We start from the raw sequence: 25,139 nt of genomic DNA, 5'->3' as shown, positions 1-25,139 counted from the left end.
TTCAGTACAGTTTATTATCAGAGGAGCTTAAGTAGGAAATCACATTAACAACCCACATCCAGAACATTCAGTCAATTATGATGCAACTCTCCTCTTAACTAGCAATATCTCTCTAATAAGCCATGTGGCCAAGAGCTAGTTCTCTGCTCTGGTTCCGGTTTTTTTCATTGCCCTATTTTTGGGGTCATCTGCTGATCCTTGTTGCGCTCCATCCGTACCTACAAACCACATCACACGTCATTAGATGGTATCAGAATTTACCTAAAATTTCAGAGAATTTCTAGCCTTTCTGCAATTACTCGAAGGTTGAGATATATATATATATATATATATATATATATATATAGCACAGCATCTTCATTTCCTTGGTTCTAACCATGTCTATTTTTATCTGATGCTTCCTTGGCTCTAACCACGTCTATTTTTATTTGCTACTTTATAGATTCCAATCATATGATGAGATAGGCTACATAGGACACTCAGCATGGCACACAGTAATTACTCCATAAGTGTCATTGGTTATTATCATCTGTACAAATGCTGTAAACACAACTGTCCTGTGAATCCACAGAATGGCAGCTCTAAAATATCTCACTGCAGTAGGAGAAAGAGTTTTAAAGCCTCTCCTAGCTTTTGGCAGGAAAGGATCAATTTCTGTTCCGTGTAATTCCTAAAAGACCTCCGACTTCTCCATTTTATAGATGTCAGTTACTCTTTATGTATTTTTCATATATCACAGTATCCCTTCCCAGCCACTCTAATTATGGTTGAAAAAACAACCTTTTTGCTGCCTCACCAGGTCCCTTCTGTGGAATGTTAATGGTAATGATCTGCATGTTATATTTGCACATCTGAACAGTAAACTGGATTTCAGACCTACAGGGGTACCAAGAATGTGTACATCTATTACACAAGTCATAATCTAGCTGTGCCCTCATTACCCTATTTGTGACCTGGGAATTATAAATCATTTGCAATATCCCTGTTTACACAACAACTTTAGAAATACTGAAATAACAGTAATTAAGTTCTGGTGGGTAAAAAGCCTTCAGGAAGAAGTACTCTAATACATGGGCCTCACTTATTAACATTGGTCTGGTTTTGCCACTACAGTATTTAGATAGCACCGTATAAATATAAGGGTTCTATCTGCATAGTTTGCCGTTCCTCAAACCTTGTGTTTAAGTTAAAAGACAATCTATTCCTATTTCCATTCCTTGTTTATTTGCGATCAGTCTGTCCACAGACATTCCAATTCTCCTTCCACTTATGAGTTACATTGCTTTCTTTGTTTTTCAACTCCCCCATATGGATGCTAACCTCTGTGGGTCGTTAGTTATTTCAATCTCCGACCCTCCTTAGCTTCCCCCTTCTGTTCCTGTCATGCTCTTTATTCTTTCTGGGACCCACTTCACACGGAGCTCCACCTGAGCTTTGCACCCGTCACTTTGCTTCTGATTAGATGACATGACAGAGCCATACCACCTGCGCCCACCTGAGGCTCAGTGAGCGGTGTCCACATTGCTGGAATCCACTGCCCAGAGTTCTCAGAGGCCCCACGGAGAGGCTGGCTGGGTCTGCTCCCGCTCTGCTCCTTCACACAGAAGAGGTCCCTGGGAAAATGGAGAAAACAGAGTGAAAGTATATCCTGGACCCACCTGGTCACCTCCCAGCTGAGTAAGCTCATCATCGTCCTTTTGGACAGCATAAGATTTTACTGTTCTCCCTTCTTAAAATGTACTATTCCCGTATTCTAGTCCGGCAAGGTGTTTACCTGACTGACACATGTTCATGTGTGAATGAAAAGGGACATATTCAATAAAGATAACTGGACCTTAACCAAAACCTGCTGACGCTAATGTTGTAACCCAAAGGCAAGCCAGTGAGGAGATCATTTTCCATCTCTACGAAGGCTGCTGGTGGACAGGTATTTGAAGCAAATAAAGCTTTCAGCACCCCTGGAATGACAGGGCGTAAGCAGTTCTTTATTCTTCTTAAGGGTAGGGCTCCTTACAAAGCACACATGTCCTTGTAAGAAGTGTCGCCAGATGCAAAGTGGGCGGGGGGGGGGGGGGGGGAGGCGGGACAGGGGAGTGTTAATCTTATGCACATTAGGCTGGAGGGGGAGATAATCATTAAGTATCCAATTTACTTTACTGCCTTTGCCTGGGAGGAAAGAAAGGGAATGAACATTTATTGAAACTCAACTGGGGGCGAGCCATTGTGCTAGGAACTTCACAGGTACCATTTCATTAATCCTAAGAATAGCTACCATTCATTAAGTGCTTGCTTTGTGCCATATCCCGGACTAAGAGTTTCACATGTGTTACTTGCTTGAATCCTCCTAATAATCCTATAATTAATCCTATACTATCCTAAAATATTATGCCAGTATTGTCGTCTCCCATTTTAGCAGCCAGGAAGTAAGTTTGGAGAAGTCCACTTGCCCAGGACCACAGAGTTAGTAAATGGCAGAGCAAGAGTCAAACTTGGATCTGACTCTAGAACCTGTGCTCTTAACACAGTCCTGGAAGGTAGCTATTATGGTTCCACCTTTCAGAGAAGGAAACGGAGACTCAGAGAGGTTAAGGGGTTTGCTCTATGTCTCAGAGCCAGTCAGTGATGGACCTTGCTTCTTCAAACCCAATTCTACCCAAATATAAAGCCCATGAGCTCCCGACTTGCTGACCCTTGGCAGTAGTTGAAGAGATACTGTTCTTCCAAAAACCTTTGTCTAGGTACATGGCAAATCCAAGATAAGTAATATGAGTGCAAATCTACAAAATATGTACAGAAAGCACAATGACCAGTCCTTAACATAAAAATTGACCTAAATATCTGGGGTCTAATCGCTGGGAATATTAATATGCCAATGTCCAAATCTCTCTCTGTCTCAATTTTATTATGACAACACTTCAGTGCAGGGTGAGGAAGGACTTGGCAGTTGAGGGAAGGCTCTGAATATATTTGCTGCAGGTAATTGCTTATGTTGCTTATTCTGATAAAGTCAAGGATGATAGGAGTACAGAGGACAGAAATGGGGGTAGAGCCAATGTTTGAAATGAAGGGAAAATCAGTGCGTATGGGTTTTCACACATATTATTCTGGAGGAGGAGATTGGTAGGGGTGGGAGGGAAGTGCACAATTGAGGAAAGAACCAAACTTGAGAGGGTGTTGGGAAGAGAGGAAGAAACAGATAAGAGAAACAAACAGGCTTCCAACTCTTCTGTGGTGAGGGGAAAAACACCAGCAAGGACCTCACCTCTTTCTCCAGAGCTGTTCCTGAGTGGAAGCTGGCTCACAGCGATCCGTGGGGGCAGCTGGATGGCCTTGGTTGCACTTCCCTGGCCTTGATTTCATGACCTCATCTCCCTGAACCCCCAACTGTAACCTAGGCTGGGGGCACAAGGACAGACCCTCCACCAATTCAATACAGACATTGGTGGGAATGGCTACATGCAGAAAAGAGCAGAACCCGGGGAAAGAGTAGCGATTCTGGGGCCAGCAGCCCTCGTGCGAATCTTAGCTCTAACATTCAGAGTTTAACTTCTGTGGGCCTCTTTCCCTGATTGTAATATGGGCGTGTTGTCCCAGCGTGTAAGGTCAGAGAAGTAAATGCAACAATGTACATGAAACCGTCTCACACAAAGCCCGGCACATGGAACATTTCCCTCCTTCTCCCTTGCCTGGCACCTTTTAGTGTAAGAAGATATCAGTTCTCCCTACCTTGGCTTTAAATTATGGCTAATTGTTTAACCAACTCCCATAGGATTTAGGTCAAAATATAGTCTTCTTCAAATTCTGTATCAAATTATTTTAAATATTTTCATGATACCAAATCTTAACTCTTTAACCATGGCCTTGATTTGGAGATATATCCAAAAATCATTCAGCACCAAACCTGATAGACAAACTAGATTTTTGTTCTTGTTGTTTAGTTTAAAAACACAGATGGAAGGAAGAATGGGAAGAAGGGAGGGGGTAGGGGGAAAAGGGAAGGAGGAAGAAAGACAGAAAAACACCCTGACTCAAACTGACAAAATGTTAGCCCAAAAGAGTGTTTCTAAAAATGGCTACAGTAGCAACTATGTGGAATAAGAACCTACTTTGAAGGGGACAAGAGTGCCATATTTATTGGCTAATGAATGTCCTTTTGTACTTGAATTAAGAAAAACAAACAAACAAACATGCGGGGCATCTAGGTGGCTCAGTCAGTTGAGCATCTGACTCTAGATTTCAGCTCAGGTCATGATCCCAGGGTCATGGGATCCAGCCCCACGTGGGGCTCCGCACTGGGCACGGATCCTGCTTGAGACTCTCTCTCTCTCTCCCCTGCCTTTCTATTCCTCTCTGCCCATCTCCCCTGCTCACACTCTCTCGCTCTCTACAAAAAAAAAAGGGTGGGGGGATGCAGTCACACCTTATAAGCCTTTGAAAACAAAATAGAGGGAGTGTTGGAATGATGTAAAAATCCCATTCTCCCTCTCCCAAAGACCGTACTGGGTTGACATGCCTCTCGGTGGCTTTCTGTATACCTCTGTATGGTAAAATAGACCGCATCATATTTACTCCTACCGTTATCTCTGCTTTTACAAAGTATCCTGAGAAATCGTACAGAAAACATCAGCCTGAAACATGAAGTTAACAGACGCGGATTCAGATGCTAATTATATGTGTAACATTGGGTGTTACTTATCCTCTCTGAGACTTGTTTCCTCACCTATTTATCTGTAAAACATCAGGATTAATTTTAAGGTCCTTTTTGACTAACACTTCCTGTGGTTCCTGCCACTTTCCTTTCTTCCCAGAGAAGCAACATGAATCTCATCTTCTCTAAATGCAGAAGCAGACTTATGAAGAAGTAATGAGGCTTACGATTCAGGGCCACTCTCCTGCACAGGACCCCTCTTGGCCTCTGTCGGGGACAGTGTGTATCTTTTTGTAAAATTTGCCAAAGTAGATATTTGTGTATTCCTTTTCTTAAAGAGGACTTCCACCACTGTTTAAGGTTCAAGCTCCACAAAAATCCGGCTCTGTCACTGTACAAGGACATATTTCTTGCCAAGTTCAGCAATAAAATACAGAGTTCATGGAAACGAGACAAAATCATCACGTGACCGTAGAAGAAAAGTCCAGAAGCTAGTTTAAAAAGCAACCACTCTCAAGTTCCTCTACTTGTCATCTCCCCTTTGGCTTTTCTGCTTTTTTTAGGGCAAGAAACTCCGACCCAGAACAGCAAAATGGCTGACCCACATTTACAACCTGAACCGAAATCATAAACTGCATTCCTAGTAATAGGGTACTGTTCTCTGCCCTCATACTAGGGGCAGCTGAAAACATGGGGTTGATCTAATTTACTAACAAATTGCAAACTGCACGGAGCCACCGGTGAAACTGGATGTAGCCAGTCTCCATCCCTAGAAGGCTGTTTGTCAGTTTTCACATTCACCTCGTGTTTTTCTACATCATTTAAAATAGAGTAGCTGGTGGCTGTTTTTCAGGCATGGCAGAGATTATTTTTACTCTCAATTACTGTGACCAAAATAGCAACTACGGCGCTGGGAATAGAGAATGGGCTGGCATGTATTTAATTGGTTTTCAAGACAGAGTCAGTTTTCATAAAAAATTAGTACTTGTTTTTTGGGGTTTTTTTTTTAATGGTTTTTCCCAGTTGCTTTATACACCTCGAGGCTTGCTCTGCTGGAAGACATCTGCAAATCCCCAGACTCTGGCTTGCCATTGGGGTGTAACCAGCTGCGGGTGCTCTCCTGCCAGAGTTTCACAAGCCCTCTCAAGGCTCTTAGCATTGGCACCAAAGTCCTGGGACCCTGCTCCTTCAGGGGTGCACCCAGTCCTGGGAGCCCGCTCTTCTAGGCTGCACCCAGTCTGTTTTCCAGCTCCCCTCCTCCTAGAGAGCATCAGCAGTGGGGCATTCCATATTCCCAGAGGAGCCCGTCGCCACGCAATTACTAAACACCAATTCTGAGTCCAGCGTGGGGGAGCCAGGAGAGGCGTCCTTGGGGGGTTAACTACACACAAACATATTTATTCAACTTGTTGGGAATGTAAGCTACTAAGTGCTATTTCACAAGCCACTTATGCAATGGTCGGGCTACTTCCCGAAACTTCTACTGCTAGCCGTGCGGGTAGGAAAAATCTATCAAGGAAAATTTTCTAAACCAACAGCAATTATCCAAGTATTAAACTCTACATTCCTTTCTCCTTGCAAATCGTTTCTTCCCCCTATCTTGTCCCCTGATATGCCTCTGGCTTTCTGCTCTGCTTCTACCCGTATTCAATATTGTTCTCCAGGGACATTAGTTGTCAAACACGTTGAGATTTCATTCAAAAAAAAAAAAAAAAAAATACTCATCAAGTAGTGACTACCTTCCACCAACACTGTGTTTTGAAGAAGAACTGATTTCTGCCCTGAGTCTAGTGGGAGTGCTGGAGACATAAAACAGCACACAACTGCGTTGTAGTAAATGTCGTGTTGGACAGCAAGGTTCACTGCTGGGTCATTTACATCTGAATCCGTACAAGTGCTTTTGGGGGCTACCTCAGAGGAATGTGCCATGAAGTCATGCCTTACATTTGACTGGAGGAGCTCTGCAGTGATCCAAATACTTCGTCTGAAGAAAATGTCTACTGCTTTTAACAGAAATGATTAATATCTGGTGTCTTGGTTTTCTATTACTGCCATAATACATTAACACAAATCTAGTAGCTTAAAACAACACTAATTTGTCCCCTGACAGTTTTGTAGGTCAGAAGTTCAGCAGGCTCAGCTAAGACTCTGCTCAGGGTCTCACGAGGTCAAAGTCAGGGTGTCCGTTGGCCTGGGCTTCTACCTGGAGGCTCTAGGAGAAAACCTGCTTCCAGGATCATTTCAGTTGTTGGCAGAATTGATTTCCTTCTCATGGTCCTCATGTGGCCCCCTCTGTCTTCAAGCCCATAACGGTGAGTTGAGTTATTCTCATACTTCAAATCCCTCTGCCTTCCTCTTCTGATCTCAAGGATTCATGGGATTACATTAGTTTCACCTGTACAATTCAGGATAATTGCCCTACTTTAAGGTCAGCTGATTAGGAACCTTAATTACATATGCAAAATCCCTTCTGCTGTGCAACAACCACAGAACTAAGACCAGGGGCAGAGATCATGGACTACCAAAATTCTGCCCACCTCCGTCTACCCTGTGGACACCCCCAGGGTTCACCCACATGCCAAATACATTCATTCCAACCCAGTTTCTCCAAAAGTTTTGAAACCAGTAACCGAAGGGTTAACAGGACGAACAAGTGCAGCCACAACTTTTTACTCAGACTTTTTTTCCATTTGCCTTCACATCTCCCTTACTCTCCTCGTTCAGAGAGGCAATTTGAGGCTAGCCCTCCTGTCTCCTCCTTTGGCCGCCTCCCGAATAATCCCTTTCCTTGCTGCATGCTCGATGTCTCAGTGACTGACTTTCTGTGCATCAGGCAGATGAACTTTGGGTTTGGATATGGTTTCAATCTAGTATAGCATCAAAATCCCACCTGAACTCATCAGTTCAAAAGTCCCACATCTCGGGGCGCCTGAGTGGCTCAGTCGGTTGAGCATCTGACTCGTGATTTCAGCTCAGGTCATGATCCCAAAGTCACGGGATTGAGCCCTGTGTCGGGCTCCACACTGAGCGTGAAACCTGCTGAAGATTCTCTCTCCCTCTCCATCTGCCTCTGTTCCTCACTAGCCAAACTCCATTAGGTTTCAATGCTCGGAAATACTTCTCCATAGCTCTCACTTCTGCCTTCTGAGTCATCAGGTAAATTGAAACAGCACGAACTATATTCCGGGCACTGTGCTACGGGTTTTACTTACATTGACTCATTTAGTCCTCCAACTACCCTATGATGCACACTGTTATTAATTACCCCCATTTTATAGATAAGGACTCTGAGGCGTATGTGGGTACAGAACTTGCCCAAGGTTGTACCGTCAAGCAGCAGAAGATCTGAACTCCACCCAGGCAGTCTGGCTTCAGGACCATTATGCTTAACACTCCACTGTCCTGCAAAATCAGTAATAATTTTAAACCACTAAGTTCTGCTCAGGAAGGAAGGAGACTGGAAAGCATTCCAGACTTTCCCCATTACACACAGTATTACCTCTAAGATGTGTGTGTCTGTTTATATATCAGTTTGCAGGGGTGCCTGGGTGGCTCAGTCAGTTAAGCATCTGACTTCGGCTCGGGTCATGAACTCGTGGTTTGTGAGTTCGAGCCCCGCGTCGGTCTCTGTGCTAACAGCTCAGAGCCTGGAGCCTGCTCGGGATTCTGTATCTCCTCCTCTCTCTGCTCTTCCCATGCTCATGCTCCGTCTCTCTCTCTCTCTCTCTCTCTCAATAATAAATAAACGTTAAAAAAAAATTATAAATCAGTGTGCAGGGCCCAGTTTCAGTACGGGGAATTAAGAAAATACCTGGAATCTCTGTGGTGGGACGTAGTGGCAAAAATATTAAAGGAAATCCCAAGTCTCGGACTACTCACGTGCAAAGCTCTTCTTCAGAAAGACTTTTAACATGAATCTCTATGTGTCTTCCTCCCACCTCAAAATCATCTGTCTCTTCCTTTTAAGAAAAGAAAATCCTAACCCTTTAGGTACATGAAGACAATTATTTTCGAGTTACCTTTTAGTCTCTGCCCCTGATGGAGGAACACACTTGTTCAGTATCTCCTCACAGGGAGGCAGGATCACACAGTGGTTACCAGTCAGGGCTCAGGGACTGGACTGTGTGTGATCACCTCTTCAGACCTGCCTAATCCTTCACTTCTCTGAGACTCATTTGTAAAATAGGAACATAGTGAACCTATTTCAGGGGGATTTTGTGATAACTAAATACCTACGAACACTATGTGACTGAGATCCAGTAAGGGCTCAATAAATCTTAGTTACCATCATTTTCCTATCTAAAGTCATTTTCCTTGTTTTTATTTTGTACCATTTGCAAGTCCCTCCGTGCTAAATTGCATATAATGTAGTTACAAATCTGTGGATCAAACACCTATTCTCTTTATTTTATTTATGTGTATTGTTTGAAGTACATGTGGCTTAGAAACTTTCACTATGAAAGTGTTCTCTACAACACAGTTTATTCCACGTACTAATAATGACCTGAGCTGAAACACCAAGAGTTTTCCTTAAATTTTATATTTTGCATTGGATACTCATTTTCATACATGCCCAGTTTCGCTGTGGCTTTTGAGGAATAATTCACTGACACGCAATACCTTGCAAACCTCTTTGTCTTGCTTAGGGGCATGTCAGTTTTTCCCAATATTTTCTCTGCAGAATTTTTGTCCTGATACTAAGGAGGAAGTTCACAGTCAACCCTCACATAATTGACAGCCAAAATTCATAGAAGTTCAACCACAAGAAAGAAGCTTGTGGTAGAGAAAAATCAAAGGTTTTGAGTTCTACAGCTTACATCCATTAGGATGGCTACTATAAAATCGTGATAATAATTAATAACAATAATAACAGAAAACAACAAATGTTGGTGACGATAGGGAGAATTCAGAAACCTTGTACACTTACAAAATGGTGGCATTATAAAATGGTGCAACCACTATGGAAAACAGTTGGAAGTACTTATAAAAAAAAATTAAAAATAGAACAATCGTGTGATCCGGCATCCAACTTCTGGGTGCATACCCAAAAGAATTGAAAGCAGTGTCTCAAAGAGATATTCGCATACCCATGTTCATAGCGGCACTATTCACAAGAGCCAAGAGGTAGAAACAACTCAAATATTGACAGAGGATGATTGGATAAACAAAATGTGGGATCCACGTATAGTGGGATATTACTCAGCCTTAAAAAGGAAGAAAGTCCTGATACATGCTAGGACATGGATGAACTTTGAGGAAATTATGTCAAATGAAATAAGCACATCACAAAAAGACAAATACTGGATGATTCCACTTATGTGAGTTACCTAAAGTAGGCAAATTCATAGGAACAGAAAGTAGAACAGTGGTTATGAGGGGCTGCAGGGAGAGGACAAAAGAGAATTGCCATTTAATGGGCATAGAGTTTCTATTCTGCAAGATGAAAATATTCTAGAGTCCTCTTTTACAACAATGTGAATATACTTAACATGAGCAACAGTACACTTAAAAAGGGTTAAGATGGTAAAGGTTGTATGTTTTTACCACAAGTAAAAAAATCCAAAAGCCTAGAATGAATAACACCAAGAGTGAATCCTAATGTAAGCCATGGGCTTTTGGTGCTGATGATGTGTCAGTATAGGTTCGTTAACTGTAACAAATAGACCACTCTTGTCGGGGATTCTTGATAGTAGGGGAGGTTCTGGGGGGATGAGGGCATATCTGGAAACTCTGTATTTTATGATCTATTTTTCTGTAAACCTGAAAAAAAAATTCAATGTGTTTTTTAGTTGTGAATTCTCCATTATGTAAATGTTGTAAACATCCAACAATACCTTCAGAAAGATTTAGTTTGCTGTGCCAACTAAACGGACGAGGATATCAGCGGATAACCTCAAAGCCATCAGCAGTGTGTTGTAACACAAACTATCACCTATGGTCAATTCATGCTCATTTGGGACTCACTCCTTTGGAATAGGCAGGACTTCCTGTTTCTTCATCTGCAACATAAGGGGCCACATTAAATGACCACGAAGGCCAATTTGACCAATATACGACCTTATGAGGTTATGAGTATAGGTCTCATACATGATTTTCATTGAGTAAAAAGTTGTAAAATAGATGACTTCACTTGGGATTTGTGTTTGTGATTCATGGTTATGTAATACTTCCCAGATTCGCCATTTAGAGATGAATTAAAAGTGACTGTTTCTATGAATTACCACTTAGCTATAAGTTGAATTTTCACTTGCAATACCGAAAAGCAATTTAGTGGTCCTTGTTTTAAAATAATTCCGGCCACAGAATTACTTTCAATAATGTTTTTAAAGACTGAAATTATACAAAATGCTTCTTCAGATCACAATAAAATGAAAGTAGCAGAAGGAAAATTGGAAAATCCACAAACATGTAGAATTAAACAGCACCCTTTTAAACAGTGGGTCAAAGAGTAAGTCACAAAGGAAATTAGAAAATATCTTTAGACAAATAAAAATGAAAGTTGTAGGATGCAGCAAAAGCAGTGCCAACAGGGGTTTCATAGCAATAAACACATACATTAAAAATAAAGTAAGATCTAAGATCTTAAAGTAATAAACTAACTTTTCACCTCAACAAATTAGAACAAGAGGAACACAACAAACCTAAGGGTAACAGAAGAAAGAAAATAATAAAGATTAAAGCAGAGATAATGAAGTAGAAAATTTTTAAAAATCCAATAAAACAATATAAAAACAGAAATAAAACAAAACCTAAGACTTGGTTTTTTGGAAACAACAAAATTGACAAGCCCTTAGCTAGATTAACTAAAAAAGAGAGAGAGAGAGAGAGAAGCCTCAAATCACTGACATCACAAATTAAATGGAGGACATTAAAACTGATCCCACAGAAATGAAAAGAATTATGAATATGAACAACTGGATGCCAACAAATTAGATAACCTAGAAGAAATGTATAAATTTCTAGAGCACACAACCTGCCAAGACTGAATCGTGAAGAAAGAAAGGATCTTAAAGAAAGAAAACCTGAACACACTGATAACTAGTTAAGAAAATTGAATCAGTAATCTAAAACCTAACAAAGAAATTCCCAGGACCAAATGGCTGCACTAGAGCATTCTACCAAACGCTTAAAGAAGAATTAACAATAGGGGAGTCTGGGTGGCTCAGTTGGTTAAGTGTCCAACTTTTGGTTTTGGCTCAGGTCATGATCTCATGGTTTCATGAATTTGAGCCCCTCATCGGGCTCTGTGCTGTCAGCACAGAACCTGCTTGGGATTCTCTCTCCCTCTCTCTCTCTCTCTCTCTGTCTGCCTCTCCCTCACTCATGCTGTCTCTGTCTCTCTCAAAAAATAAATAAATAAATAAACTTTAAAAAATAGAATTAACAACAAATCTCCTCAAATTAAAAAAAAATAGAATTAACAAATCTCCTCAAACTCTTCCAAAAAATTGAAAAGGAAAGAATATTTCCAAGCTCATTCTATGAAGCCAGCATTATCTTGATACCAAAGCCAGGCAAAGATACTACAAATTGATATCCCTGATGAATATTTATGTAACAATTCTCAACAAAATACAGTTGACCATCGAAAAATGTGGGAAGTAGGGGCACTGATGCCCCCACATAGTGCAAAATCCATGTATGACTTTTGATTCCCCCCAAACTAAACTACTAATAGTTTACTGTTGACTGGAAACTCTACAGATAATATAGCCAATTAACACATATTTTGTATGTTATATGTATTTTATCTGTATTTTTATAAGGTAGGCAAGAGAAAAGAAAATGTTATTAAAAAATAATGAGGAAGAGAAAATACATTTACGGTAGTGTACTGTATTTATTGAAAACAATCCACCTATAAGTGGATCCTTGCAGTTCAAACCCATGTTGTTCAAGGGTCAACTATACAAGTAAACAGAATTCAACAGCACATTATAAGGATTATACTCCATGACCAATTGGGATTTATTCTTTGAATGCAATGATTGTTTGGCATATGAAAATAAATCAATACAAAGTGTCACATTAACAGAATGAAGGATAAAAACCAATGGCCATCTCAACTGATGCGGAAAAAGTATTTGACAAGATCTATGATTTAAAAAACACTCAAGAAACTGGGAAAGAAGGAAACTACCTCAACATAATAATAAAGTCTATATATGAAAAACTTACAAATAACATCATACCCAATGGTGAAAGATTGAAAGTTTTTCCTTTAAGATCAAGAATGAAACAAACGTGCTTATTCTCACCATTTCTGTTTAACATCATACTGGAAGTCCTACCCAGAGCAATTAGATAAGAAAAAAAAAAAAAAAAACAAAATAAACATATTGGAAAAAAAGAGGTAAAATTATCTCTGTTCACAGATGACATGATTCATATATAGAAAACCCTAAAGATTCCACACAAAATCTATTAGAACAAATTCAGCAAAGTTGCAGGATACAAAATGAACACACAAAAGTCAATTGCACTTTTATACACTAATGATGAACAATCAGAAAAGGAAATTGTGATAATTCTATTTACATTAATATCAAAAAGAAAAAAATATTAGAAATAAACCTAACCAAGGAGTTGAAAGATTTATATACTGAAAACCACAAAACATTGCTGAAAAAAAATTAAGGAAAATACAAATAAATGGGAAAACACCCCACATTCATGAACTGGAATATTTAATATTGTTAAGATGTCAATACTACTCAAAGTGACCTACAGATTCAGTGCATTCCTATCGAAATCCCATGGCATATTTTGTAGAAATAGAAAATTTCATCCTAAAATTCATATGGAATCTCAAGCAATCTTGAATAGCCACAATTCTGAGAAAGGTGAACAAAGCTGGAGGACTTATACTTCTTGATCTTAAAAATTATTAGAAGGCTATAATAATCAAGACAGTAGTATGGTGCTGGTGTAAAGAAAAACAAATGGACTAATGGGATAGAATAGAGAGCCCAGATTAAAATCAAAAACATAAGAAACAACAAGTGTTGGCAAGGATGTAGAGAAAAAAGAACGCTTATACATTGTTGGTGGGAATGCAAACTGGTGCAGCCACTCTGGAAAACAGTATGGAGTTTCCTCAAAAAATTAAAAATAGAAATACCAGGTTATCCAGTAATTCCATCACTGGGTATTTACCAAGAATATAAAAACACTGATTCAAAAAGAAATATGCACCCCTGTGTTTATTTCAGCATTATTTACGATAGTCAAAATATGGAAGCAACCCAAGTGTCTGTTGATAGATGAATGGATAAAGAAGATATTACACACACACATACACACACACACACACACACACACACAGGTACATGCATACATACCACAGAATATTACTGTGGTGTATATATAAGATGTGGTATGTGTGGTATCACAGAATATTACTCATCCATAAAAAAAGAATGAAATTTTGCCATTTGCAACAACATGGATGGATCTAGAGGGTATAATGAAATAAGTGAAATAAGTCAGTCAGAGAAGGACAAATACCATATGATTTCACCCTTATGTGGAATTTAAGAAACAAAACAAATGTTCAAAGAAAAAGGAGATAAATAAAAAAAAACAGATTCTTAAATATAGAGAACAAACTGATGGTTACCAAAAGGAAGATGGTGAGGGAATGAGTAAAATAATTGAAGGTAATTAAGAGTACACATATCATGATGAGCACTGAGTAATATATAGAATTGTTGAGTCACTATATTGCACACCTGTGACTAATACAACGATGTACATAAATTATACTGGAATTTTAAAAAAGCAAATAAATAGGGGTGCCTGGGTGGCTCAGTCGGTTAAGCGGCCGACTTCGGCTCAGGTCATGATCTCACGGTCCGTGAGTTCAAGCCCCGCATCGGGCTCTGTACTGACAGCTCAGAGCCTGGAGCCTGTTTCAGATTCTGTGTCTCCTTCTCTCTGACCCTCCCCCGTTCATGCTCTGTCTCTCTCTGTCTCAAAAATAAATAAACGTTAAAAAAAAATTTAAAAAAAGCAAATAAATAAATTAAAAAAAACAAAGAGAGCCCAGAAATAAATTCATATATATAGTCAAACGATCTTTGACAATTGCCAGGATCATTCAAAGGGAGAAAGAACAATATCTTGAACAAATGGTGTTGGGGAAACTAGATATCTACAAGCAAAGAATGAGTTTTGACTCTACCTTCTGCCGTATATAAAAATTAACTCAAAATGGATTAAGATCTAAACGTACAATTCAAACTATAGAACCCCTAGTAGAAAATGTAGGGGGAAATCTTCATAACATTGGATTTGGCAATGATTTCTTGAATCTGACATAAAAAATATAGGCAACAAAAGTAAAAACAGACAAATGGGACTATTGTGTGTGTGTGTGTGTGTGTGTGTGTGTGTGCACAATGGAATCTTACCCAGCCATAAAAACGAACACAACTTGCCATTTGCAGCAACATGGATGGAACTAGAAAGTATAATGCTAAGTGAAATAAGTCAGAGAAAGACAAACTCCATAAGATTTCACTCATATGTGGAATTTAAGAAACAAAACAAACGAGCAAAGAAGGGGTGAAAAGAGAGAGAAGCAAACCAAAAAGCAGACTCTTAACAATACAGAACAAACTCATGGTTACCAGAGGGGAGGTTGGTGGAAGGGTGAAATAGGTGATGGGGATTAAGGAGTGCATTTGTTGTGATAAGCAGAGGGTGATGTATGGAAGTGTTGGTTCACTATATTCTACACCTGAAACTAATACTACAGTATATGTTAACTAACTGGAATTCAAATAAAAACTAAAAGCAAACAAAAAAAAATTTTTTTGTTCATCAAAGGACATCATCAACAGATTGAAAACCCAACCTATAGAAGGGAGAAAATATTTGCAAATCATATATCCGATAAGTTAATATCCAGACTCATACAACTCAACCAACAAAGTACAAATAATCCAATTTAAAAATTGGCAAAGGACTTGAATAAGCATTTCTCCAAATAAGATAAACAAATAGCCAACAAACATATGAAAAGAGGCTCAACATCCCCCTAATCATCAGAGAAAGGAAAATCAAAACAATGCGAGATCGCCTCATACCCTTTAGGATAGTTACTATCTAAAAAATAAATAAATAAAATAAATAAAAATAAAAATAATAGTAAGTGTTGTTAAGAATGTGGGAAACTCGAAACCCTTGTACACTGTGGATGGAATTATAAAATAGAGCAGCCATCATGGAAAACAGCATGAAGTTTCCTCAAAAAATTAAAAATAGAAATACCATCTGATCCAGCAATTCCACTTATGAGTATGTATCAATGAATTGAAAGCAGCATGTCAATGAGATATTTGCATACCTACCTTCACAGAAGCACTATTCATGATAGCCAAGAGGTGAAAGCAACCAAAATGACCATCAATGGATAAATGAATGAACAAAATGTGATATATACATACAATGAAATACTATGCAGCTTTAAAAAGGGAGGAAATCCTATCACATGCTACAAGAAATGAGGAATTATTCTAGGTGAAATAAGCCAATCACAAAAAGATGAATAATGTATGATTCCATTTATATGAGGTATGTAAAGTAGTCAAACTCATAGATATACAGAGTAGAGTGATGGGGAATTGTTCAGTGAGGATAGAGTTTCTGTTTGCTAGATTAAACAATTCTTAGATATCTGTTTCACAACAATGTAAATATCTTGAACACTACTAAGTGTACACTTCAAAATTGTTAAGATGGGGGGTGTATGGGAGGCTTAGTCCGTTAAGCCACCAGCTCTTGATTTTGGCTCAGGTCATGATCACATGGTTCATGATTTTGAGTCCCACATTGGGCTCTGCACTGGCAGTAAGGAGCCTGCTTGGGATTCTCTGTCTCCCTCTCTCTCTGCCCCTTTCCCTCTCTCTCCCTCTCTCTCTCAATCTCAAAAATAAATAAGTAAACTTAAAAAATGGTTAAGATGGTAACATTTTTGACATGTGTTTTCTACCACAATAAAAAATAGACTTACAAGTCAGGTTTTTCACTACAGCTGGAGAGTGTCAGTAAGTTTATCACTCTTGCCCCCAAATACACAGACATTGGTTGCGATTTGATGGGAGAGACTCGTCCAGGGTCCCAGGGCTAAAACTACATTTGGGAGGAGGCTTGAAAGCTGTAGAGCTCAGCTGGGGACCAAGGAGGCAGGATCACGCCTCCCTCTCGCCTCTGTTCCTACCAACCCAGTTCACTGCATCAGTGGGCAAATCCTCTCTTCCAACAACTAGGCAGGATTGGATTCTGTTTCTGTCTTCGTGGGACACAGAACAATGTCTCTCCAAGGTTCTGTGTTCTCCTTGCTACCTTCCCTTCCACCATTTATTTTATTTTATTTTATTTTATTTTATTTTATTTTATTTTATTTGTTTGTTTGTTTTTGCCTAGCCCTTTGGAGCCTTCATAGTGCTGTAAACACCTCAGACTCTTCCAAAACCACGTCACATTCTCCATCCCCTGGACTTTGAATGGGTTTTAGTTCTCCCGGGAGGATACCCCTTCTGCTGGGAATCCTGTACAAGGAAGCTGGAATTCTCCCAATGGTGGGGCCATAATAAATAGTGAGTGAGTGAGTGAGTCTCACAGTGTGGCTTCACATTACTTTTATGGCCTGAGAAGCAAGCTATAACTCCCATCCTTCTCAGAAGCTAGTTGATCTTCATCACCCTTCTTCTACCTACAAGCTCTCCTCTCTCCCCTCTTCCTTTTTTCCTCTCCCTCCCTCCGCAGACACATTCAACTCTCTCATCTTAAAAAGGACCCTCCCTCAAGCCTCTTTATCTCTCACTTTCTCGCCTCGTTTTCACGTGAAGTTTCTTTACAAGTGCGTCAGCGCTGGGTGTCCCTACTTTGACCTTTCCTATGGTGCCATGTTGTCACTTTTCGCTGTGACAGAATTATTACATACAGGTGATGATACAGAGTCATAGCACCCTACACACATATTATACAAATTAATAATCTTAACATTTACATTTGCTTCAAATCTTATTTTTTAAGAAATATAGATATGGCTGGCTCGCCTGGGGGGCTGAGTCGGTTAAGCATTTGACTCTTGATTTTGGCTCAGGTCATGAGTTTGTGAGTTCAAGGCCCTATGTCGGGGCTCTCTGCTGTCAGAGCCTGCTTTAGATCCTCTGTCTCCCTGTCTCTCTGCCCCTCCACCATCTGCTCACACACACACTCTCCCTCTCTCGCTCTCGCTCTCAAAAATAAACATTAAAAAAAGAAATAGAGATATTGGTTGAAGTTTCTGTGTTTACCTCCATAATTTAATTTTCCCTTCTCCTCCAAGATAATACCTATCCTGATTTTGATGTTTATCAATCTGATGAAAGTTATTACACTATTATTGCAGATATGTATTCATATACACTTTATAATATTTTTATAGATTTTTTTAACTTTTCATAAATTTTTAACTTTTCATAAAATTTTAACTTGTCATAAATTCTTAAGCTTCTCTGTCTCCATTTATTCTTATTTAAAATATATTTATGGCATCCCTGGTATGTGCCATGAACAAGTCTAGGATCTTAGACTACATTAGCAGAGCAAAACCAAAACCCTGCTTGTCTGGACTTTATTGTTCTTGAAGGAAACAGATAATAAACAGTAAGCAATAAAATAAATTATAAAACATTAGAATGTGATAAATACTATAGAAAAGAAAACTGGAAACAGGTAAGGGGGTTCATAGTGTCAGTGGTGGGGGAGTTTGCAATTTTAGATAGGGTAGTCGGGTCAGGCTTCGTTGAATGGTGACATTGGATAAATACCGAAGAAGGTAAGAATGTGGAAGAAAAGTGCGTCAGGCAGAGGGAACATCCAGTGCAAAGGCCCTGAGGCAGAAATACATCTATGTTTAAGGATCAGCAAGGAGGCCAGTGTGGCTGGAATGAAGAAAATCAAAGGAAAAATTACCAGGTTATAATGAAGGCTGGATTACATACAGCTTCATAAATCATGCTAAGAACTTTGACTTTATCTCTTATATGAAAAGCCACTGTAATTTTGAGCAGAATACCATAATTCAGGTAGACACATTCCTGTTAATGAATACTTAAGTTGTTTCCAATGAACATTCTTGTACATCCTTGAACATTCTTCGTGAGTCCATGTGTAAGTTCCTCTGGGGGAATATATCCAAAAGGAAACTAGCTGAATCATAGCTATGTATATTTTCAGCTTTATTAGAGGTTACCAAATTGCTCTGAAAGGGGGTTGTATCAGTTTGTTATCTTAATGAACACTGTAATAGAGTCATAGTTTCTCCAATTCTCCACATATTTGTTCTTTTCAGATATTTTGTTAATGGTATGATATGACACTGCTCTATTGTTTTAATTTTTATTTCAGTATTAATGGTAAAGTTGAGCATTTTTTGTATGTCTATTGACCATATGTATTTTATTTTTTGTTAATGTCCTGTTTATATCCTTTTCTAATTTTGTACTGAGTTTTTAAAATATTTTCTTATTAATTTGAGGGAGTTTGTATGTTATGAGTGTCAATCTTCTATCAGTTATATGCATGCATTAGTTTTCTTTTGTGGCTGTAATAAATTGCCACAAATTTAGTGACTTAAAACAACACAAATTCATTATGTTACATTTCTTTAGGTTATAAGTCTGACACAGGACTCAGTGGGCTAACATGAAAATGTTGGCTGGGCTGCTTCCCTTTATGGAGCCTGATAGAAAGAATCCATTTTCTTCCTTCTGGAAGCCATCCACCCTTCTTGATTTTCATTATCTTCCTATGTTCCAGTGCTCTCCTTAACTGTGTTCAGTCTGCAATTCACCGTACCTATTGAAGTCTTTGTTTTGGTTTTGTTTCAGTAAGAGATTCCGAGCACGGCTGTGTCTTCTGGATTTTCTTCTTTTATGTTTTCACCACCATTATTCTGTGCTTGGAGCATCGAAATGTGTGTCAAAATAACACTTTACATAATCATCTTCATCAAGATGACTTCTTCTATTCACTCTTCAAGTCCCTCCCATTAAAAGTCTAACTCCCAGAATTCTGCACTCTTTACCACACCTTTTATTGTGAAACTGTCTTCTCCCTCAATTTCATTGGTAAAGCTCCCTCCTCCTTCTCCTCCTCTTCCTCCTCCTCCTCCTCCCTCCTCCTCTTTTCTTCCTTCTCAGTGACAATGTTCCTTCCTCTTCTTCCTCCCACAGATTCTTTTAACTTCAAGGAAATGAATAACAGCTTGTCAGAGATTCCTACAGAGGAAAGAATTTTTTAGATACTACCATGAGGTAATATGGTAACAGATGTATTTCCACAACAGTAAGTGGTGATATATCTAATCCATACCTTTGGGCTGCTGCAGAATTGAAGGTAATAGACAAAACTGTGATATTTTATGCAAGGCTGGCTCTACATATTCCAAGAGCATAATACAGAGATTTTAAAAAGTGATTTGGTGAGATCTACACTATGGTCTCTGTTTCCCCAAAGTAAGTGCTTGCGATGCATTACTCATTCTGTGATGAGTGAAAAAGAAAAAAGAAAACAACAGCATAGATATTAAAGTATGTTTCACTGTGGGGTAAATTTTGTTTTTAGATCCAATAAAACTAACTCCTCTGAAAACCCTCCTCCTCCTCTTCCCCTTCCTTCTCAGTTTCCTTTAGGTTCCTCTTGCCCTGGCTCTCTCTTCAAATGGTGCTTAATGCCATACGATTCTATCATTCTATAGGCAAGAAGAAGTTATCAGAGGTTTTTGAAAAGAATAGAATGCTTCAGACATCTATGTAACATGGATTTTTTTAAAAGCCTATATAGAAGAAGCTATTTGCTGTATTTGGGTCTGTGTGTGTGTATTTCATGCATATATATGAGAAAAAAACGATACACACAGGAAAATTGCCCTTCCCAGAGCACTACTCATTCTTCTCCCCCGTAGAATTAGCACAACAAATTATCTTGTACTGATGTAGGTTCTTTCTCCATAGCAACTGCAATCCGTCTTCGGGACCTGTCATGAAGGAATGCAAGTGCATTGTAACGGTGGCTCCTGGCAGAAATCAGGCATGGGCTATTCTGAAAAGCAGATGCTTCTCTTGGCAATGCAGGTATTTGAGGCAAGATGGGCACCCCAGTTTGGAAAACTATCTGCTGCCCAATACTGCTACCGAATAACAGTCACGTGCATAACTCCCTTGGAAAAAGGGTACACAGTTTCGCTTTTTCTACCCTTCCAAATCATGGGAGTGAAGTTAAAGTCCAAAGGAGAGAGAGAGAGAAAAAAAAAAGACCAAGATGCACCCAGTTGCCTTGGAATAATACTAATCGTCCTAATGATAATAATTAATAATGACAATAATAATAATAATATTAATTAACATGGACTGAGTTTTTAGATGCCAGGTATTGTTGTGAGTACTTTACATATATTGATTAACTAACCCCCAAAACCTTCCTATAATATAGGTACTATTGTTATTATCCTCATTTTACTTAATACTCAGGAAGAGAGAGACCAAATAAGTTCATTTTGGATATAATATATCTTAGAGATCCCAAACCCTTCTGCCTCTTTTCTCTCCTTCAAGAACTATCTTGCGCTCTTCAATCACCCAGAGGAAACGTTGACAAATAAAATACAGGATACCCACTTAAATTTGAGGGTCAGACAAATAGCAAATAACTTTTCAGTACCAGTATGCCTCACACAATATTTAGGACACACTTACACTTAAAATTATTTTGTATTTTTATTTGCTAAATCTGGTAACCCTACCAGAGGCTTTGTGTTCTCTGTACCTCATCAAAATTGCTTGTCAAGAAAATTGTAACTACCTCACTTATTCTTTGAAACCCGAGGTCAATTTGTTTTCCTTTCCAAGTGTAGTTACAATTTAAATTTTATTTCAAATTGTGGAAAGGGACCTGATGAGTTCATGTGGAGCTTCAGTGAAGGAGTGAGGGAGGCTTGAGGGGAGGGCTGAGCGGTTTGTGTCCATAGCTCCTGGAACCCATTGGAGGCCTCCAGGCTTTGAGTCCTGTCTAGAAACATTCTAGGTGGATATTCGGAATGAACATCAGGAGGATGTTTGCCCAGGCTATCCCTGTCAGACCAAGAGCACCTACTCTAGGGTTTCTCAACCCTAAGCCCGTTGACATTTCACTAGATAATTCTCTGTAGTGAGAGGTGCCCTGTGCAGTGTAAGAGGTTTAAGCCCCTTACATTTTGGGCCTTCACCCACTAATATCAGTACCACCCACCCCTCCAAATGTGGAAACTAAAAATGTCTCCAGGCATGGCCAAATACCCCTGGGGGGCAAAATCTCTCTTGACTGAGAACCACTTATTTAGAACAATACCAAAGACAAGAGCCTCCTGGAAGGTAAATCCAAGAACTCTTGAAATGAAATAGGTATTCCTCCATCCTACCTGAAACTGAGTGATCAGTAATCAATGTTGATATCATCGAAGGGTACAGAGCTAACCTTTGCTACATATGCCTTTGTGGGCCTATATGGGGCCCATAGTTTTCAAGGAATGGTCCTATCCATACAAAAAGATAAGGGAGGGATGTAGGAACTGTCTTATCTAATTAATTTATATACAAAACCCGGTGGAGTAAGTCTGGCTTGATAGACTCTATTCTTACTTTGGTTTTGTTTTCTAGAAAGCTCAAGGTCATTAGAACAATGGACACCCCTTAGGAATCCAAAGCAGTTTATTTAGGCCTCAAACAGTTTGGGATGGAAAGCATTAAAAAGAAGTTTATAAAGCTATCCTTTGAAACATAACTATTTTCCTTATATTTATATACTGACTTTTGAAAAAAGTCATAGCATCTTTACTTACAGGTGCAGAGTCCAAATAATGAAGTCTGATGCAATAAGATAATACCTATAAATGTGTAAAATATTAGCATCTACGTAGCCCATAAACACTGTTAATTTTATAGGCTTGGTGCCCCTCTGTCATGCTGAGCTTAGAGAGAGCTAGAGTGGTTTGGATTGCTCTAGAACCCATTCAATTCATCGTTTACTCTTGGTTTTAGTTATGGAATAAACCTCTACTCCCTCATATCTCAAGCTGAAATGATACATCAAATCTCATCTTTACCTCTTCCTTTCCTTCTCACACACACACCAGGCACTGGCTTCAATTCTGTAGCATTTTCTCTAATTTGGGGATCAAAAATGATAAAGTTCGTTAATAATCTTCAGTTCCATTTTTATTGCCAATCTTGAAGAGAAGACAGTGGGACTTCCAGATGACTCAAGCCTCTCCCAGACCCCCCCACTGGGTCTACAGCTGGCTGTTGGTATCAGAATTCATTATGCAGCAGCCACAATAGTTAATAGTTCTGAGACCTTGTTATATGCCAGACTCCATCCAAAGTGCTCTCCATGTATCCTCACACTTAATCTTCCCAACAATCCCATGTGGTACCATCATTATCCCTATTTTACAAATGTGATCACTGAGGCCCTCAAAGGTACAGCAACTTAGTCAAGATAACAAAGCAATAATGATGGAGCCACCTCTGGATTCCAGTGTAGGTCCCACGGAAGAGCATGGAGTACATCCTGAGGGTAACAAGGGGTCATTGACTACCTGATGTGTACTTCCAAAAGATGACCTTGTCCGCAATGTACAGGGGAAGAACTGGAGGCAAAGAGGCCAGTCCAGAAGTATCACAGTGATCAGGCAACAGATGAGGTGGCCTAGACTAGGACAATGCCTGTAGGTAAAGAGAGAAGATAAAGTCAAGAATTGCGGAGGACAAGTCAACAGAATTTGGAGATTGGGTAAGTATAGTGAAAGAAGGGAATCAAGGGTGCTGCCCACATGTCAATTTACTGGTTCAGTCATTGGTCCTAGAAACACAAAAGTACAAGGGTGAGAGGGAATGATAGATTTAATTCAGTGTATGTTGGAATCCCCAAAATGATTTCTTCCACACAAGCTTCTACTGCAAAAGATACTTTTAGATGCCTTATTAAATGGTGCAAGGCTGACCTAAAGAACTAATGGACATGAAATATCTATTGACAGGTGGTGATAAAGGTGTATGTGGCTCCATGACAGAAAGTTGCCTGTTTAAAAAATAAGACAAAAACCGTGAGCCTAGTGGAGTGCTAAGAGCCAAATCCTAGACAGGCATGAGCCGGGGTGGAGTAGCGGGGGAGGAACCAATGGCTCCACTATAGATGTGTCTTTCACTTTCAAAAGCCTGTAGATGGTCCAGGCACCAAGCCTGGCAAAGACAAAAGCTTCCTGAGTCAAACTGAGAAAAAGTGATAATGAAGTTTCTTGCCCTGTAAGCGGTCAGAAGAATAAGAGGAAAAACAGGAAAGAATGCAGATGGAAATAACTTTTGATATATGGAGGTTTCATAGGCATAAAGGGGATTTCCACAGAAATAGTGCATGATTCTAAGGCAAGGGTTGAACAATCAACTAAGCCCTCATTACCCTTTCTAGCCAATGTTCAATTCCAGAGAGACTCAAGTTATCAGAGAACATCCATTAGAAGTGAACTCCTTTGCACTACAACTGCCTCCTAATGGAATGAAAGTTCAGACATCAAGGCAGGAAGGGAGGAAGAAGTTTTAGAACTTTAGCACACAGAGAATATTAATCATCCCCCCCCAAAAAAAACCTCTAAAATTTGTGTAACTAATACCTAGAATATATTCCAACATTAATTGAATATTAAGTATTGTGATAAAGCTCTATGCTAAGTGCATTTCATTCATTAATCACTTAATTTTCATAGTGGCCCAGGTACTTTTAACGTAACCCCAAATAAGGAAACTAAAGCTTAGAAGGGTCAAGCAACTCATCCCATAACATACAGCTAAGAAGAGCCAGAGTCAGGATTTGAACCCAGGTCTGTCTGACTCCAAAGGTTGAGCTCATAACCACAGTGCTATCGCCATAACTTTGTACCTCATGTTAAGGCTCTTGAGCTATTCATACCACCATTGTGAGGAAATCAGTGGAGAGCTATCTTGTGCAGCACTGAGATGAAAAGGGTCTAATTTCTGCCGCAAGAAAATAGCCTCCTTCTTCCTTCTGGCAGTGCAAAGAGCTGTTAGAGGAAATTGAGTTCATTATGTTGATCACACCCCTACTGCTTTACAATTGGAGAACGTGGTTAGGAATGGAGATATTTCATGATGAATATAGCAAAGAAATAAGACCCTGTTATTAAGCCCCCTTTAAAAGGATTGATGCAAGGGAGAAATGTAGATCTTTAAAGACAGCATTTGAAAAGACTTTGAAAGTCTTGGGCTTTTACTAAGCTAGTCTAGACCTTTACTTCTTATCCCTGGACTCTAAAAGGTATTGGAATAAAACCTACGTATGCTCAATAGACTTCACTTAGACTTAAAGGAAACTTATAAGACTTATCTAGGTCAATTCCACTTTAACAAAGCAACTCAGATTCTCCAATTAGTGGATTGAGCAGGTT

The 25,139-nt window shown here is 39.3% G+C and overlaps 1 long non-coding RNA gene across 1 annotated transcript; it reads right to left on the bottom strand.

Annotated features, from left to right (window-relative positions):
• LOC144615764 (uncharacterized) lies at positions 1-23,370 on the bottom strand. The gene is made up of 3 exons (XR_013554376.1): positions 23,277-23,370; positions 1,496-1,613; positions 1-218 (listed from the first exon to the last, which is right to left on the bottom strand). It is a non-coding gene; the product is annotated as an uncharacterized LOC144615764 (long non-coding RNA).
• Between the last annotated feature and the right edge of the window lie 1,769 nt (positions 23,371-25,139).

This window comes from Panthera onca, chromosome A1 (genome assembly GCF_046562875.1).
Source record: "Panthera onca isolate mPanOnc1 chromosome A1, mPanOnc1 haplotype 2, whole genome shotgun sequence".
Taxonomy (NCBI): Eukaryota; Metazoa; Chordata; class Mammalia; order Carnivora; family Felidae; genus Panthera; species Panthera onca.
Note: the sequence above shows the minus strand (reverse complement) of the source record. Positions and strands in the feature narration are given on the sequence as shown.